The 17,768-nt window shown below is 35.9% G+C and overlaps 1 protein-coding gene across 1 annotated transcript in view; it reads left to right on the top strand.

Moving 5' to 3' along the window:
* Nucleotides 1-14,385, top strand: part of LOC308499801 (uncharacterized protein) — a 74,587-nt gene extending 60,202 nt beyond the window's left edge. Inside the window, exon 5 of the transcript XR_013993637.1 lies at nt 12,335-14,385. The gene's annotated coding sequence lies outside the window, so the exon portion shown is untranslated. The remainder of the gene's footprint in view (nt 1-12,334) is intronic.
* Nucleotides 14,386-17,768: the final 3,383 nt, after the last annotated feature.

The following is a 17,768-nucleotide window of genomic DNA, read 5'->3' as shown; positions in this document are numbered from 1 at the left end:
TGTTTGCCTTCCCTTTTTTTATACTAGTATTTTTAAATTGTATATTAGGGATTGTGAATTTTAATTTTCCAGGTATTGGATTTTTTTTATTCTTATAAATAGTCTTGTGATTTATTCTAGGACACAGTTATTAGGAAACATTTTGATCTTTTCAAGCCTTTCTTTTTAGGTTTGTTATACAATACCAGAGCCATGTTTAGTTTAGAGATAATTTTTCTCTACTATCGAGGCAAGACCTTTCTTATACTCTCCCAGGTCCATGGGACGTACAGTTTTCTTTTTTTTTTATTATTAATTTATTGGGGTGACAATCGTTAGTAAAAATACATAGATTTCAGGTGTACAATTCTATATTACATCATCTATAAATCCCATTGTGTGTTCCCCACCCAGAATCAGTTCTCCTTCCATCATGATATATTTGATCCCCCTTACCCTCATCTTCCACCGCTCACCCCCCTTACCCTCTAGTAACCACTAAACTATTGTCTGTGTCTATTAGATTTTGTTTCTCCTTTGTTTGTCTCGTTCTTTTGTTGTTTTTGGTTTCTATACCACATATCAGTGAAATCATAGGGTTCTCTGCTTTTTCTGTCTGACTTATTTCGCTTAGCATTATACTCTCAAGATCCATCCATGTTGTCACAAATGTTCCTATATCATCTTTTCTTACCGCCAAATACTATTCCATTGTGTATATATACCACAACTTCTTTATCCATTCATCTATCGAAGGACATTTTGGTTGTTTCCATGTCTTGGCCACCGTAAACAAAGCTGCAATAAACATTGGAGCACACGTGTCTTTATGTATAAATGTTTTCAGATTTTTTGGGTAGATACCCAGGAGAGCGATTGCTGGGTCATATGGTAATTCTATTCGTAATTTTTTGAGGAACCTCCACACTGCCTTCCATCGCGGCTGCACCAGTCTGCATTCCCACCAACAGTGCATGAGGGTTCCTTTTTCTCCACAGCCTCTCCAACACTTGTTACTATTTGTCTTGTTGATGAAAGCCATTCTGACTGGGGTGAGGTGATATCTCATTGTGGTTTTTATTTGCATTTCTCTGATGATTAGTGATGTTGCTTTTTTTTTTTTTTCATATGTCTATTTGCCATTTGTATGTCCTCTTTGGAGAAATGTCTCTTCAGGTGGTCTGCCCATTTTTCAATTGGGATGTTTGTTTTTTTTGTTGTTGAGTTTCACGTGTTCCTTGTATATTTTGGATATTAGACCCTTATCAGAGGCACTGTTTGCAAAAATCTTCTCCCATTCAGTTGGTTGCCTCTTTATTTTGTTGATGGTTTCTTTTGCTGTGCAGAAGCTTTTAAGTTTCATATAGTCTCATTCATTTATTTTAGCTTTTACTTTCCTTGCCTTTGGAGTCAAATTCATAAAATGCTCTTTGAACCCAAGGTCCATAAGTTTAGTACCTATGTTTTCTTCTATGTAGTTTATTGTGTCAGGTCTTATGCTTAAGTCTTTGATCCATTTTGAATTAATTTTGGTACATGGTGACAGGTAACAGATAGCAGTCCAGTTTCATTCTTTTGCATGTGGCTATCCAATTCTCCCAGCACCATTTATTGAAGAGGCTGTCTTTCCTCCATTGTGTGTTTCTAGCTTCTTTGTCAAAAATTATCTGTCCATATTTATGTGGTTTTATTTCTGGGTTCCCAATTCTATTCCATTGGTCTATGTGTCTGTTTTTCTGCCAATACTATGCTGTTTTGATGATTGTAGCCCTGTAGTACAAGCTAAAGTCAGGAAGTGTGATACCTCCAGTATTGTTCTTTTTTCTTAAGATTGCTTTGGCTATTCAGGGCCTTTTGTTGTTCCAAACAAATCTGATGATTTCTTGTTCTATTTCTTTAAAAAATGCCATTGGGATTTTGATGGGGATTGCATTAAATCTGCATATTGCTTTCGGTAATATGGCCATTTTAACTATGTTGATTCTTCCAATCCATGAGCATGGAATGTTTTTCCATTTCTTTGTGTCGTGTTCAATTTCTTTCAAAAATATCTTATGGTTTTCAGCATATAGGTCCTTCATATCCTTGGTTAAGTTTATTCTTAGGTATTTTATGCTTTTTCCTGCTATTGCCAAAGGAATTGTTTTTTTATTTATTGTTATTTCTTTTTCTGAGATTTCATTGTTAGTATATAGGAATGCAATGCATTTTTGTACGTTGATTTTGTAGCCAGCAACTTTACTGTATTTGTTGATTGTTTCTAATAGCTTTTTGGTGGAGTTTTTAGGGTTTTCTATATATAGCATCATATCATCTGCAAACAGTGATAATTTAACTTCTTCATTCCCAATTTGGATGCCTTTTATTTCTTTCTCTTGCCTGATTGCTCTAGCAAGGACTTCCAACACTACATTGAAAAGCAGAGGTGATTGGGGACAGCCCTGTCGTGTTCTTGAATGTAGAGCAGAGGGTTTCAGTTTTTCACCATTAATTATGAGATTAGCTGAGGGCTTGTGATATATGGCCTTTATTGTGTTAAGGTATTTTCCTTCTCTACCTATTTTATTCAGTGTTTTAATCATAAATGGATGTTGTATCTCGTCAAATGCTTTTTCTGCATCAGTTGATATAATCATATGCTTTTTGTCCTTTTTTACTTATTTATTTATTTTATTTTTTATTTTTTTATTTTTTTATTTTTTTATTTTTTATTTCTGATTAATTAATTAATTAATTAATTAACTTTATTTTGTTTATGTGATGTATCACATTCATGGATTTGCGGATGTTGAACCATCCTTGTGCCCCAGGGATGAACCTTACTTGGTAATGATGAATAATCTTTTTAATGCATTATTGTATTCGATTTGCTAGAATTTTGTTTAGGATTTTTGAATCTGTATTCATCAGAGATACTGGTCTGTAGTTTTCTTTTTCTGTGATATAGTTTCGTTACTGGTGATCGGTCTGTTCAGATTTTCCAGTTCTTCATGGTTTAGCTTTGGAAAGCTATATGTTTCTAAAAACTTGTCCATTTCTCCTCGGTTATTGAATTTGGTGGCATATAGTCCTTCATAGTATTCTTGGATGATCCTTTGTATTTCTGTGGTGTCCATGATAACTTCTCCTTTTTCATTTCTGATTTTGTTAATTAGTGTCTTCTCTCTTTTTATCTTAGTGAGTCTAGCCAAAGATTACCCTTAAGTTTATGTAAAAGAAGGTTTGATATTTAGAGTATTCCAGTTTCTTCAGCACACTTACTTTCTCTATTCCCATATTTTGGTTCAGGCCTTTACTCTCCCCCTTTTTATGTTTTGGTTGCTACAAATTGTCCCTGTTGATGGTGGTCGAATAGCCTCCTTTAATATTTCTTGTAGTGCAGGTCGTGTATTCGAAAATTCCCTCAACTTCTGTAAGTCTGGAAAGGTCTTTATTCCTCCTTCATAACTAAAGGATTTCTTTACTGGATATATTATTCTTGGCTCATAATTTCTCTTTCAATAGTTTGAATATTTGGTTCCACTCCCTCCTGGCTTGTAGAGTTTCTGCTGAAAATTCTGATGATAACCTAATGGGCTTTCCTTTGTAGGTTACCATCTTCTTTTTTCTGACTGCCTTGAGGATTCTTTCTTTGTCGTTGATTTTAGACAGTTTCAATACAGTGTGCCTTGGAGAATGCCTGTTGGGATTGAGGTAATTAGGTGTTCTACTTGTTAGATTCGAGGATCCAGTTCTGTCCAGAAGTTTGGGGAGTTCTCATCAACAATTTGTTTGAATATATTCTCTGTTCCCTTCTCTCTTTCTTCTTCTGGTATGCCCATTATTCTTATATTGCTCTTTCTGATGGAGGCAGAAAGTTCTTGTAGAGTTATTTCATTTCTTTTAAGTGTCAAGTCTCTTTTGTCTTCCATATGTGTAATTTCCAGGTTTCCATCTTCTATGTCACTGATTCTTTCCTCCATCTGGTCAACTCTACTACCTAAGCTGGTTATTTCATTCTTAATTTCTTCTATTGATTTCTTAATCTCCAGAAATTCTATTTGGTTCTTTTTAAAAATTTTAATCTCTTTCGTAAAATGCTCATGTTGTTCTTTGATTGTGTTTCTGAGTTCATTAAACTGCTTTTCTGTGTTTTCTTGCATCTCATTGAGTTTTTTCAGAACTGCAATCTTAAATTCTCTGTCATTTAAGTCACATATTTTTATATCTTTAAATTCCTTTTCTGGAGACTTTTCACTTTATTTCTGAGCTGTCTTGTTGCCTTGGTTATTCATGGCAATTACTGATTTATTATTTCTCTTCCTAGACATTACAGGAGTGGCTTCTGCAAAAGGTAGATGGGAAGAGGTCTTTGTTTTGTTTTCCAGTACTTGTTGATAGAATGTTTTATTTTCTCTCCGACTGCAGCCTTTTTTCTCTCTCTCACACAGTAGTGCTATGTTTTCTCTGCACTATTTCAGCTTCTCACACAATAGGGGGATCCCTGGGAAACGGGCTTCTCCTCTGTTTACAGTTCGCCTGGGTCATAGGGAGCCATGTCCCTGTGGGGATGCGGAGATCTTTTGAAGTTCCAAAGCTCATTCTGCACTAGATTCAGAGCCCGTATGTTTCAGCAGTTCTGTTTACTCCTGCAGTGATCCACCTAGATAGGTGGGGCCAGGGGTGGGGTGAGTTGTGAGAGGTGGTCCAGAGCAATGGGGCGACCACCACCACAGCCGGTCCCACTTCCACAGCACCCACCCCTTTGCGGGAATTAGTTGGGCTGCGAATCTGTGTCTGCGGTCCACAGTTCTCAGAACAGCAAATATTCTGCTCTTTTGATCTGATACTGCTACTTTATTGCTTCTAGCACCGGGCAGGTGGGGGCAGGGCGAGCTCTGGGAGGGTAGGGAGGGAGCGGTTAGTCTCAGTGCCTTAGGCTTCCATTCTCCGCTCGGCAGTGAGGGCTTAAACCACCGTTTTCAGCCTTCTTCCCTCAGTCTTTGCTCCGAGCTCTCTGCTGAGAGCGTTGGGTTCAGCCGTGTTATATACTGCCCCCTCAGCCCTGTGGGTCATAAGCGGAGCCCTAGCAGTCCGAGTCCTTCCCTCTCCCACAGCTGTGGTAGTTCCGGGATGCAGCGAGCTCGGAGCACTGAGCTAGGTCTGCGTCTTGCGCCAGCGCGGCTCCATCCCCGCACTTCTCCCTTCCCTCCTCCCCAGCTCGCATGATTCTCCCACCTTTAGTTCAATTCAGTTGTGGGCCTCTTCTTCTTGCCTGTCTGCTGTGCAGGGAGTCCTTTGTGGAGTTATTGTTGTTCGATTAGTTGTAAATTCCAGGACAGCTTTACAGAGGCTCACCTCACGCTGCCATTTTGATGACGTCAATCAAAGTTTTCCATACTAGCTATTGGAAACAGGCACTTCCAGTCTCTGTGTGAGCCACGAGTACTGTTCCCTCTAATCCTTGTGGGTTATTTTTCCCCCAGTCTCAATTACTTTCATCACATGCATGTGCTAATCAATACTCTGCTGAACTTGGGGGTGGACTCTGTGTAGTTCTATGGAGTTTTCTTTCTATGTGACTCTTTCTTATCTATACTCTCTCTTATGACCTCCAGCTGCCTTGGTGTCCCTAGACACTCAGCTCTCTCTCTCTTCAACTCTTTGCTGGACTACACCTGGTTTTCCTTTCTGTTCAATAACCATGACACTTTCTCCAGGTAGTAAGCTCGGGCAGTCAGAAGTCTCACCTCATTCAGTTCTCATTCCCCAGGGACCACCATCCATTGTCTAATATCCATTGTCTTGGAAACCAATGCTTATATGTTTTGTTTACTTTTTCACTCATTTGAAACAAAAGGGAAAATTCAATCCTCAAAACTCCATTTTGGCCAGATGTAGAAGTCTGGAATGGTATTTAATCCAGTTTTATCTCCATTTTCCAGATATCAAAAGTAAGGCTCAGGGAGGGTAGATAACTAAATCAACAGCACACATCTGATAAGGGCTGTGGCCAGGATTTGTAACCAGGTTGTCTGAATTCAAAGCCTTTGTTATTTTACAGTACGCTAATTCCTGAAGACTTAAAATCTAGGCATGATATAGAGATCAAAATGGAGACTTAACTGCAACATATTTTTAACCAGAGGACCCAATTCTCTAACCATTTCAGCTAACAGAGCATTTACTGTAGGTCTTTGAGTAACTTTTTAATACTGAGCTCCCCTGCAGGAGTTCATGACTTTAACTAATTTCATATGTATTACTCTGCAATGCTTGATACCCTTTCCTAACTGACCTTTCAGAAATAAATAATGCTCTATTCCTGTATAAAAAGCATTTTCTATCAAATCACTTCACACTTCTCCTTGTCTTCCCAACATGCAGTGAGTGAATGTGACCAGAGGAAACTGACCATCTGCAACATAACACATGGTTCCTTTTTCTACAGTGACTGGGAGACCACAGCTCTTTCTCCAGATTTCAGAGAAAACAATGCTTCTATGTAGACATTCAGAATAATGTGCACAATCATATTTGTTGGAAAATATTCTTGGTCCTTCAGCCTCCCCCAGCAAAGGCAAAAGCAAAGTCTCTCCAAAGAGTCTCATTTCTTTTTTCTCACCCTAGGGTTTTATTGATTTATTGAAATGTATAAGAATATGCAAATTTCCTGAAAACTCCTAGCTTCATATTTAACTCATGTTTATTCAAAAATCTGAACACCTTTTAATAGATACTTTGTATAAATTATCTGCTAGTTCCATAGCTGAATTAAAATGAAATGGTGAGTGAGCCCAGTGGCCTTTATATTTTTGATTATTCCACTTGGTGAGCATTAGAATCCATGAGAAATGAGCAAGATTTAGGAGAAGTGCAGCTAGGGACATAGGAGAGTAGAGGCTGCACATAACTAAGAGTTGTGAACTGTCAGCACATGTATGAGGTTACTGTAGATATGGCCTCTTATAAAAAGGCAGTCCTGGAGGCATTCCTCATTTGTATAAAAATAATTGAATATGTATTGCATACTACTTGGAGGAAGAACTAAAACCAATTTGGAAAATGACTGAATTAGGCTCCTTTCTCGCTGTGTGACTTCTCAAACATCTTAATTTATATCTGCAAGAGGTTTGGAGGCTTGTTGTTTGGGGAATCTGCCTGTACAACTGTTTTATCTTGTTGACAAGTTGAGAAATTTCTTCTTGATTCGGCTTAATTGTATTTTCTTTATTTTGTACATTATTGTCATTTTGAAAGACACTGAGCTGCTCTTGACTGCATTAATTGGAAAGATTCATTTAAGTAGTTTCCTAAAACAGAAATACGTATACCTGCTAGACATTCTGGTGCAGAGAAGATAAATAATTCAATTTGGAATTTACTGATGTAGATTCAATGGTTCCCATCAACACTAGGTATCATCTTTTAGAGTAGTGGCATGTTTTATTCTGTGTACTGAATTAATTTCAGGGACTTGAATACATAGGTCATTGAACACATACCATGTTTCCCCAAAAATAAGACCTAGCTGGACCATCAGCTCTAATGCGTCTTTTGGAGAAAAAATTAATATAAGACCCGGTCTTAGAGCTGATGGTCCAGCTAGGTCTCATTTTCAGGGAAACACAGTAGAAACTCTTATTTCGAAAAAATAATCTTTAATTTGCATATGGTTTTATAAATTTGAAAATACAAGTCCACATACCTAAAGGAAATTATAATCCAGTGCTGATGAAACAAAATATATAGAACAATTAAGTGCTGAAATATATCATGCTCATTATATTGGCAATAAGTTATTAGGAGGAAAATCTATATTGTACAGAATAGTTGAGGGAAGCTTTGTGTAGGAGAAAAAAAAGCTGGGTAGGTAGAGAAGAAGAGAGTTCTTAAAAATGATGACAAAAACATAGGCAGAGGCCAGGACTTGGAAATAAGAGCAGAATGCATGAAAGAAGTGAGCTGTTAAGGAATCCTGTTGGTGAGTGCTGGGAAATAAAGTTGCTGTCCTAAGATGAGGGGCCTGAAAAGCCAAACAAAAAAATTATAACTAATGCCAAAGATACCAAGAAGCCACTATAGATTTTTGAGCAGATGACACCTGTTAGTACATTTTTAATGAAGAGTAGCCAGGCAGTGATGTGCAAGGTGGGTGAGGAAAAAGATAAAGTGAGAGAGACCAGCTTGAGACTAGTGGAGTTGTTCAGCTTAGGAGGACTATATCAGGGATTTGAGAAAGAACAAAAGAGGTGGAAAGGACTGGTTAATATTCTGAGGGAATAAATAAGGAGGCTTGTATGCCCCACCTTTCATTGTTCTCCATAACCCCATGGGAGATTTCATGGACAGGTAGTAGAATATATAGGTTGTATATATGTATTACGTTGGTATAAAAGTAATTGTGGTTTTTGCAATTATTTTTAACATTTTAAACCACAATTACTTTTGTACCAATCTAATATCTGCCCAGTTTTCTCATGTCATCGTATGTAAATGTTCAGCTACTCAGCCTCTTTGGATGCCATCTCTATGATTAACTGAACTTTTCCCAAGAAGTGATAGAGTCTGGCATGTTCTTTAAATTCACGAGGATTAGAACATTGATACGTTTTTTCTTCCCTTCTGAGAATAGAATGAAAATTTAAAAAGGTAAAGATGTGAAACTAGAAACAATAATGACAAAATAAAGGAAAAGGAAATTTTTAGGAAGGAAGGAAAAGCAATGGGTAGTCAGAGAGAAAATAAAGGAAAAAAGAGAAGAACAGAGATGATAAAAAGCAGGTTGCCCAGCTCCTGGGAGTTTGAATTACCTTGGCTATGATGTAGTCTCTAAGTGACATCTCTGGTCTGCCAGAAGAAGGATAGAATTCCAGAGCTTAGAAACCTCCCCGACTCCTCTTGATTCTTGAGAAATCAAGTGGCTTGCTCAAAATTAGATGCTGAAGATTATTGTAAACAGGATGAGAGCATAGGTCTATAACTCCTACTTAGGTCTCTATTTCAGCCCCACACTTCCTTTCCTGAAAGGATTTGGAGGCTTATTCCACACAGTGTTTGGGCCTATTTTAGACAACTACTTTTTGGTTACTCAATTAGGGTGTTTAGTCCATCCTTCTTCAAGATGTGAAGGATGCATGACATATAAACTATATAAGAAAAGGTGCTATAATAAGAGGGAAAATATTTAAAGAAAGAGAAGAATGAGAAATAATAATTAAAAAGAAAAGCATTACCAAAACAATCTTGAAAAAAAAAAAAACAAAAAAACGAAGTTAGAGCTCTCACACTTCCCATTTTCAAAACTTATTACAAAGCTAGAGTAGTCAAAACAGTGTGGAACCTATATAAAGACAGACATATAGACAAATGGAATAGATTAGAAAGCCCAGAAATACACCCTCACTTATATGGTCAAATAATCTTTGCTAAAGTTGCTAAGTTCATTAAATGGAGCAAAGGGCAGTCTCTTCAACAAATGGTGTTGAGGAAACTGGATATCCACATGCAAAAGAGTGAAGTTCAGCCCTTATGTGATATACAAAAATTAACTCAAAATTAATGAAAGACCTAAATGTAAGACCTAAAACTATAAAGCTCTTAAAAAACAAACAAACAAACAAAAAAAAAAAAACATAGGGGAATATCTTCATGACATTGGATTTGACAAGCATTTCTTGGATATAACACCAAAAGCATAGGCACAAAAGTAAAAAGGACAAATTGAACTACATCAAAATTAAAAACTTATGTGCATCAAAGAATATAAAAGTGCAAAAAGGCAACCTAGGGCATGGTAAAATATTTGCAAATCATGTAACTGATAAGGAGTTAATGTCCAGAATATGTAAAGAACTCCTACAACTCAGCAGCAAGAAAAAAAAATAACCTGATGAGAAAATGGGCAAGGGACTAGAACAAACATTTCTGCAAAGAGGATACACAAATGGTCAATAAGCACATGAGAAGATGTTCATGACTAATAATTAGGGAAATGCAAATTAAAACCGCCATGAGTTATCATTTCATACCCATTCAGATGGCTATTATAATTTTAAAAAACTCATAAAATAACAAGTTTTGGTGAGGATGTGGAGAAATTGGAACCTTTGCGCATTGCTGGTGGGATTGTAAAAGTGGTGCAGCTGTTATGGAAAACAGTAAGGTGGTTCCTCAAAAATTAAAAATTGAATTATCATATGATCCATCAATTCTACTTCTGGGTATATATTCAAAAAAATTGAAAACAAGATCTCAAAGTGTCCATTGACAGCTAAATGGATAAATAAAATGTGGTATATATTTGCAATGTAATATTATTCAACATTAAAAAGTAAGGAAATTTTGGCACATAATACAATGTGGATGAACCTTGAGGACATTATGCTAAATGAAATAAGCCAGTTACAAAAATACAAATACTGCTTAATTCTTCTTGCACAAAGAATCTGGAGTATTCAAACTCATAGAAAAAGAACATAGAGTGATGGTTGCCAGGGGCTGGAGGGTGGAGAAAATGGGAAGTTGTTATTTAATGAGTACAGAGTTTCAGTTTTGCAAGATGAAAACATTCTGGAAATTGGTTGTACAACAATGTGAATATACTTACTATTACTGAACTGTACACTTAGAAATTGTTAAGATGGTAAACTGTGTTACAAGTTTTACCACTATAGAAATTAAATTTTTAAAAAGGCATTCAATGCCATCATTTATTCATGTTTTTGTGCCCTCTTCCCAGAAATGTTTATGCAGTTAGTGTATCTGAGAAAATTAAAATTAATGCATTTGTTGATATAACGTATTTTAGCATTCATGAGTAGATAAAATATGGCTCATTTGCATAAAAATATAAATAACTACTTTATTTTATATTTTTATTTCATGTTTTTAATTAAAATACTTAAATTGGTGTTAAGGTAAAAAGCTTAAATATATATGTAGAAGTAATGTGATTTCAATAATTATAACTAACATATGTTATTTAAATATCATAAAGCATATTCAAAAGAATTTAAAGAATATAAACTCTGCAAATTAATGCGCTGAAAAGTAGAATTAAGATTACTTATAATCAAGAAAAGATGTTGGAGAATTGAAGTAATTTTTTAGATAATTTAGCTAAAAAAAAACACACTGCTATTGAAAAGGATTGTTTGGACTGACTAATCCATATTGATAGTCTATATTGATCAAATTCATTGGATAATTGTCTAATTTACACTTCATTTTAACTCTATAGCCAGAGAAGAGTTTAAACCTCTCACATTAAGCAGCTCAATTTTAGAATTCCAGCTTTTGTTTATTATCCCGCTTTCTGTAATGAGCAACTACCTGACATTATGAGATGATTTATCTCTCCATTTCTTTATATTCCTTCCTGGTGAACAAGGATTCTATCATGTACAAGGGATAAAGACACTTTTCTCAAGATGTTGGGACACAATTCTTTATTCACAGAATCTGTTACATTCATGTGCATGAGACAAAAGCTGTCATACAACATTTCTCCCATACTCTTATTCCTACCTCATCAGTAGCATTCCTCCAAATTGGTGTATAAAGAGAAGAAGAAAAAGAAGAAAAAAAAACCAAAACTTCCAGGAATAATTATCTCCAACTGCCTCTTTGAAAGAGTACGGAAGGCATTGTCTAATATTATCTAATACACACACCCTTTTCTAAGATGAATATTGCATGATTGTCTATCCTCACAAGTTAATAATGTCATTTAAAATTTGAACAGGGCATTCTTTTTTAAATCTGCTAAGATTATTCTAAATGCACCTAAGTGCATTTAAAGTGTAAATAAAATTCAAGAATAAATATTTTTTTTTGAAAACCATTGAAATTTAAGTGGAGACATGTTCTATTAGGTGTCTCAGAATCAAGCTTGTATCTTATTTTTTAATTTGAGAATTTTCCAAAATTAATGTCAGACACCAAATCACAGATCCTGGAAACTCATAAAATACCAAACAGGATAAATTCCAAAATGATAACATCTAGGCATATCATATTCAAACTGCAGAAAATCAAAAATAAAGGAAAATTCTTGAAAGAAGCCAGAGAATAAAAATACCTTACTTATAGAGAAGCAAAGATGAGAATTACAGCTGACTTCTACTCAGAAACCTTTCAATCAAGAGGAGAGTGGAGAAAATAGAAGTGTTGAGAGAAAAAATAAATTACCAACCTTGAATTCTGTATCCTGAGATATTATCCTTCCAAAGTGGAGAAGAAATAAAGAATTTCTCAAATAAAAATTGAGCCATGTGATAGGAGCCCCTCCTTTCCCCTCCCTCACAGCAGAGGCTGTACCGCCCTGTCAAGGCTTATCTTCTGTTTACATGGTATTTCCCCCGCTTATCCACAGGGTATACATTCCAAGACCCCCAGTGGATGCTGACCCTGTGGATAGTACTGAATCAAATACACGTGAGTACTGTTTTTTTCTATACATACATACCTATGATAAAACTTAATATATAGAGTAAGCACAGTAACGATAACAATTAATAATAACATGAACAATTGTAACTATACTGTAAACAAGTTATATGAATGGCTTTGGGGCAAGACTTATTAGGTAAAATAAGGGTTATTTGAACACAATCACTGTAATACCAAAACAGCTGATCCAATCACCCAGCTGGCTAAGTGATTAACAGGCAGATAGCATATACTCGGACAGCCTGGATACAATGGAAAAAGGGATGGTTTATGTTTCAGGTAGGACAGAGATTTCACCATTCTCCTCAGAGAGACATGAAATTTGAAACTTATGAGTTGTTTTTTCTGGAATTTTCCATTTAATAATTTTAGACCTTGGTTGGCCATACAAAGAGAAACCACAGATAGGGGAAACTCTATGTTCACTAACCCAGTAATAAGACAAGTATACCTAGAAAACCTTCCCTGGAAGACGGAGCAACCCATGGACACCCATTTGACTAAAGACCTCAAAGGAGAGAAATGAAATGTTATATTAAGACAACATTCAACAGATTATGGCTGCTGAGTTTGGTTTGTTGGTTCAGAGTTGTATAACACAAGTTGGGAAGCATACACACATAATCTCTTTGACATGATAACTTGTGTCACATTGTGATGAAAAGCCTCCTTATACAGAACCAGGAAGTTGTTTGGGGGATGAGATACAACTGTCATACGCAGGGCAAGGCTGTCTTGCTATTTTCTGTTATTCGTTCTGTCCCTCTACCTTAATCTTTCCTGACATCCTACCTCTTAAAAGTGCAGTGGATAGTCCTGTCAGTTCTTCCTACTTTCAGCCAAAATCTTAGATCAGCCATGTACAACTTAGTGCCAATAATCAGACATGGTGTTCATTCATTCACAGCAAAAACTGACTGAGTGCCTCTCTAATGCTTGTACTGAACTGTGGAACAGCATGCTTTGTTTTCATTTTGGAGTTGGAAAACTTGGGGGAGGTGCAGAAATCTTTCCATGGGCCCCTGAAATCACAGCTTGGCCCACTCCTGACAATCAGTGTTAGGTGTCTATAAGGCAATGAATGGCCTCTGTTTATTTGGGACAAATTTCCCGAAAGAAGTTTCATGTTTATGAAAAAGACCCAGTCTTGTAGACCTCCAAGATGTTTTGTTCTTTGTAGAATTGAATTACCCACAACAGAGTTTCTACAACAAATAGGTCAAAGACCTGACTTCAGGACTAGGCAAGAGGAATGAGTGCATCGTGGAGCACATTATCTGTGTATAAAGAACTGCAGTCTCTAGACTCTCTCTCTAATAGCTCAGGGATAAGGGAAACAATTCAATTCTACAATAATCCTCACAGCTGTTCACAATCATGGAAGCTGGTTTTGGGCGCCAGCTAGCACTTTGTCAGTCTATTTGTTGGTAGTTGTGTGGTGTCTTATTTGTGTTGTTTTGTTTTACTAATAAAGCATCTTCTTTAAAAGAAAAAAAAAAACATAAGGAAGGGACACATAAAAAATGAAGATGATGTTGATGATACTAACAATGATGATGATGAAATAATAGCTAACCCCATTTACCACTCACAATGTATCAGGCATTGTTTTTTGTATTTTGCATGTTATAACTCAGAACAGTTCTCTTAACAAACTTGTGAAGTAGATAATATTATCATATTTAATTTACAAATGAGGAAACTGAGGTAAAGTGAAATATGTTTATAGTACATAGCCCACAGTACATAGTGGATTATATATTTAAGAATTGATTTCTCAAACATTTCATATAACAAAATAAATTCTAAGAGATTTAAACAGGTAAATGCACAAAATAAAATCAGAAAAATAACTAGAAGAGAATTTTTTAAAAAAATTTTGATGTCATGTCTGATTATATGTTTTCTCGGCATAAATACAGTAGAATAAATCATAGACATATCTAAACACATATTTTCAACTTCTAAGTATCTAAAAACATATAAAATTAAGAAGCAAAACGTTTTTAAAAAGCCAAAAATATTCCAAATTGTTAATACCAAAAATAAAGTGTTTATAAGTCAATAAGAAAAACAGTAACACCCTGAAAGATAAATGGTTCAAAGAATAGGAACAGAGAATTCAGAAAAGAAAAATCAAACATTGCTAGTGCTGTATGAAAAATAATAACAGCTATTGTTTAGTTATTACTCGGAGCCAGGCACTGTGCTGAATACTTTCATTATCTTATTAGATCTTCAAAACAACTCTGTATGATATGTGTGCCCAAGATCACAAAGCTAGCAAGTAGTAAGACTGGGAATCCAAGTCTGACCAACTCCAAACTCATTATTTAGCCATAAATCTATATAGTTCCTCCAGTGGTGTGCTGGTACCAGCTCATTCCCATTCAGTAGAGTCCACGGAATGTACCTCTTCCCAACTCCATGTTCAGTCATGTCATGTTGGTACTTTGAAAGAGGCCATGGTAGGAGTATTTACACCACAGAAACTGGCATATTGCTACAACATGCCCCCATCTCTCCACCCCAAAAGCTAATTTTTAAATGTTTACCAGCATACCACTTCCTGTCTTCCTAAAACAACCTGGAATCAGATCATTTTCCAGGACCCGAACACGGGAACTTTATCAAAGTACAAGTAATACTGTTGAACTGTTTTCCCTTATTACTCAAAGAAATGTAAACTAAAATGAAAGTTAAATACAAATTTGCAAATATTGCAAAGAACAATGATAAATTAAGATGCCAAAAGCACGTAAATTAGTTCAACCTTTCTAGAAGTATCTGGTGCCATGTATCAAGATACTTTAAAAAGTTATTACGTTTCAATCTTATAATTCACTACTGAAAATCTAGGGAAAATAATCAGTAATGCATACAATGACTTGTGCATAAGGATGTTCATTTCAACATTGTTTAGAGTAAAAACTTACCTCAATAGAGAAACTACCTCAATAGCCAACAGTAAAACAAGAATTAAATAATATGCAGCAATCACATGATAAAATATAACAGAGCTATTAAAAATTTGTTTTCAAATTCAGAAACATTGTAAAACTATACACAAAATAATCTATATATTATTCAAAATACATATTTCAATACATATGTGATATATAATTATTCAGATACATAGGTCTTTTGTACTTGAGTTTTGCATTTTTCTTCACATAAGTCCTGCATATATTTGATATATATCATGCATAATACATTATATGCACATATTTTATTTATATGTATCTTATATACTTATATATAATACATAAAATGTATGTATATAACGTGTGTGTGTATATATATATATACTGAGATGCATTTTTAAAACACTAAACAAATGGAAATATATATCATGCTTACAGAACTGAAGATTAGTACAATTCCAGGAGAATTTTTCTTTTTTGAACTTGATTAAATTATTCTGCAAGTTATCTGTAAAATTATGTGGGATTATGAATGATTTTCTCATTTAGGAGTTATATTTTCCAAATTTTCTATAATAAGCATATATCACATCTGAAAATACTCAATAATAATATAAATGTTTAATGTAGATTTAGTAAGTATATAATAAGGTTTTTAGAATATATGTAGTCTCTTATGTATGTGGATCTTGTGATGAGGAAGACATGGAAGGTATAATAAAACAAGAGTCGCAACTCTCAGAGAAAGAAATTTCTTCTGTGAGGGGACCTGGAGAGTCAGAAAAGTCGTCATTATCCATACGTAAAGTGACCATTTGAGTAACACACTGCAATCGGGATAATAATCTGTTGACTTGATACTGAGGTGGTGAGCCTTCTGCCCTTTGGGTGTCCTTTATCATTACTCATTATTAGAAGCTAATTGGAAACACCCCAAATTCAATAAGGATTCATAGATCCCACTCTTTCAGAAACTATTGTCTTTGGTGTCTAGTTTTGTACTTTCTTAGGGAAACTGCTTCTTTCAGCTTTGGGAGGCTTAACAATAAAATGCCTCATAATAAATAATGAGAGCCATTCCAAATCATGAGGGTGGTGACAGTGGCCTTAGGATTACTGTCTAGATTAGTTTGGTTTTTCCTAGGATAAACATTGAAACCAAATGTAAGTTTTGCAACAGCGGCAACCTTGAATACCGGAAATAGGACGGAATTTGAAATCCAAAGACCCGGTTTGAGTCATACACCCCCCCCGCCCCTGCCTAACAGAGTGATGTGGAATGAGCATGTACACTATACATTTTCCTTTTATCATTCATTCATTAATTCAGTCAACCAACATTTATTGCTCCCCTACCATGTATCAAGCACTGTCTCAGCACTAGAAATCAGTAAAGAAGAGCTACATTTTAGCTGCAGACTCAGACAACAACATCAAAACAACCAAATAAGGATTAATAAAATTGTAAGATAGATAAAATTGCTTGCAGAAAAATAAAGACAGGGTAGGTAATAGAATGTATAGGGATGGAGGGGAGCGGATTCGAAAAGAGGGTTGATGAAACGGTCAGAGAAAGCCGTTCTGAGGTTGTGATGTTTAAGCAGCACTGAACCCAGGGAGTTAGCCCTGCAAAGACTAGGAGAAGATCTTTGAGGCGGGAAGTACTTGTAACGGCCCAGAACTGAGGAAAGAACAGCAAAGGAGGTCAGTGTAGCTAAAGTGATTGAGTAAAGGGAGAAAGTGGTAGGAGTTAAGATCAAAGTGGTAATACCAACCTCACCATCAGAACTATCATGGCAATGAAATGGGGAGAGAGGACAGCCACAGGGTAGCTAACAACTCTCTCTACAAATGCTAGAGGATGGCAAGGAAATGGATCCCTGGTGTCCTTGTCATTGTCCAAAGCCCTATGGGTTAAGCAAAGAGGAGAAGTTCTGTGTTTGGATAGAAGAGAATTTGGCAGCTGAGATTTTCCTTTCGAGGTCTCGCCAGCACCAGTCCATTTGGGGCTCAGCAGAGGCCACATTGTGTTCTACACAAGGTGTTTGTTTCCTGTGCAGAACCTGTCCAGGTCAGCAGCTGGCCAACACCAATAGCTAGTCCCTTCATGCATTAGGCATTTGGCACACAAGTGTGCACTTCTGCCACTCATACTTGGGATATCATGTACAAGAACAAATATCTGATAACACAAAAAATTGTTAGAGATGCTTTCATAATGCACGGCACGGTATAAAGGGGATGTGTCCAGGAAAGGTTCATGTCTAAACATATGCAGTTGTACAAGGACAACACTTATTATTTTACCTTTATCATGCCCTTTCCATCTGGGCTCAACTGCTTGTGTTGCATCAATGTAACCATCTGCTTACCATTTGGAGAGGTATGATCACTAGAGAATGATGTGGGAAACCAGACTCAGTTATAATCGCC

The sequence above is a fragment of the Rhinolophus hipposideros genome (genome assembly GCF_964194185.1).
Source record: "Rhinolophus hipposideros genome assembly, chromosome: 7".
Classification (NCBI taxonomy): domain Eukaryota; kingdom Metazoa; phylum Chordata; class Mammalia; order Chiroptera; family Rhinolophidae; genus Rhinolophus; species Rhinolophus hipposideros.
Note: the sequence above shows the minus strand (reverse complement) of the source record. Positions and strands in the feature narration are given on the sequence as shown.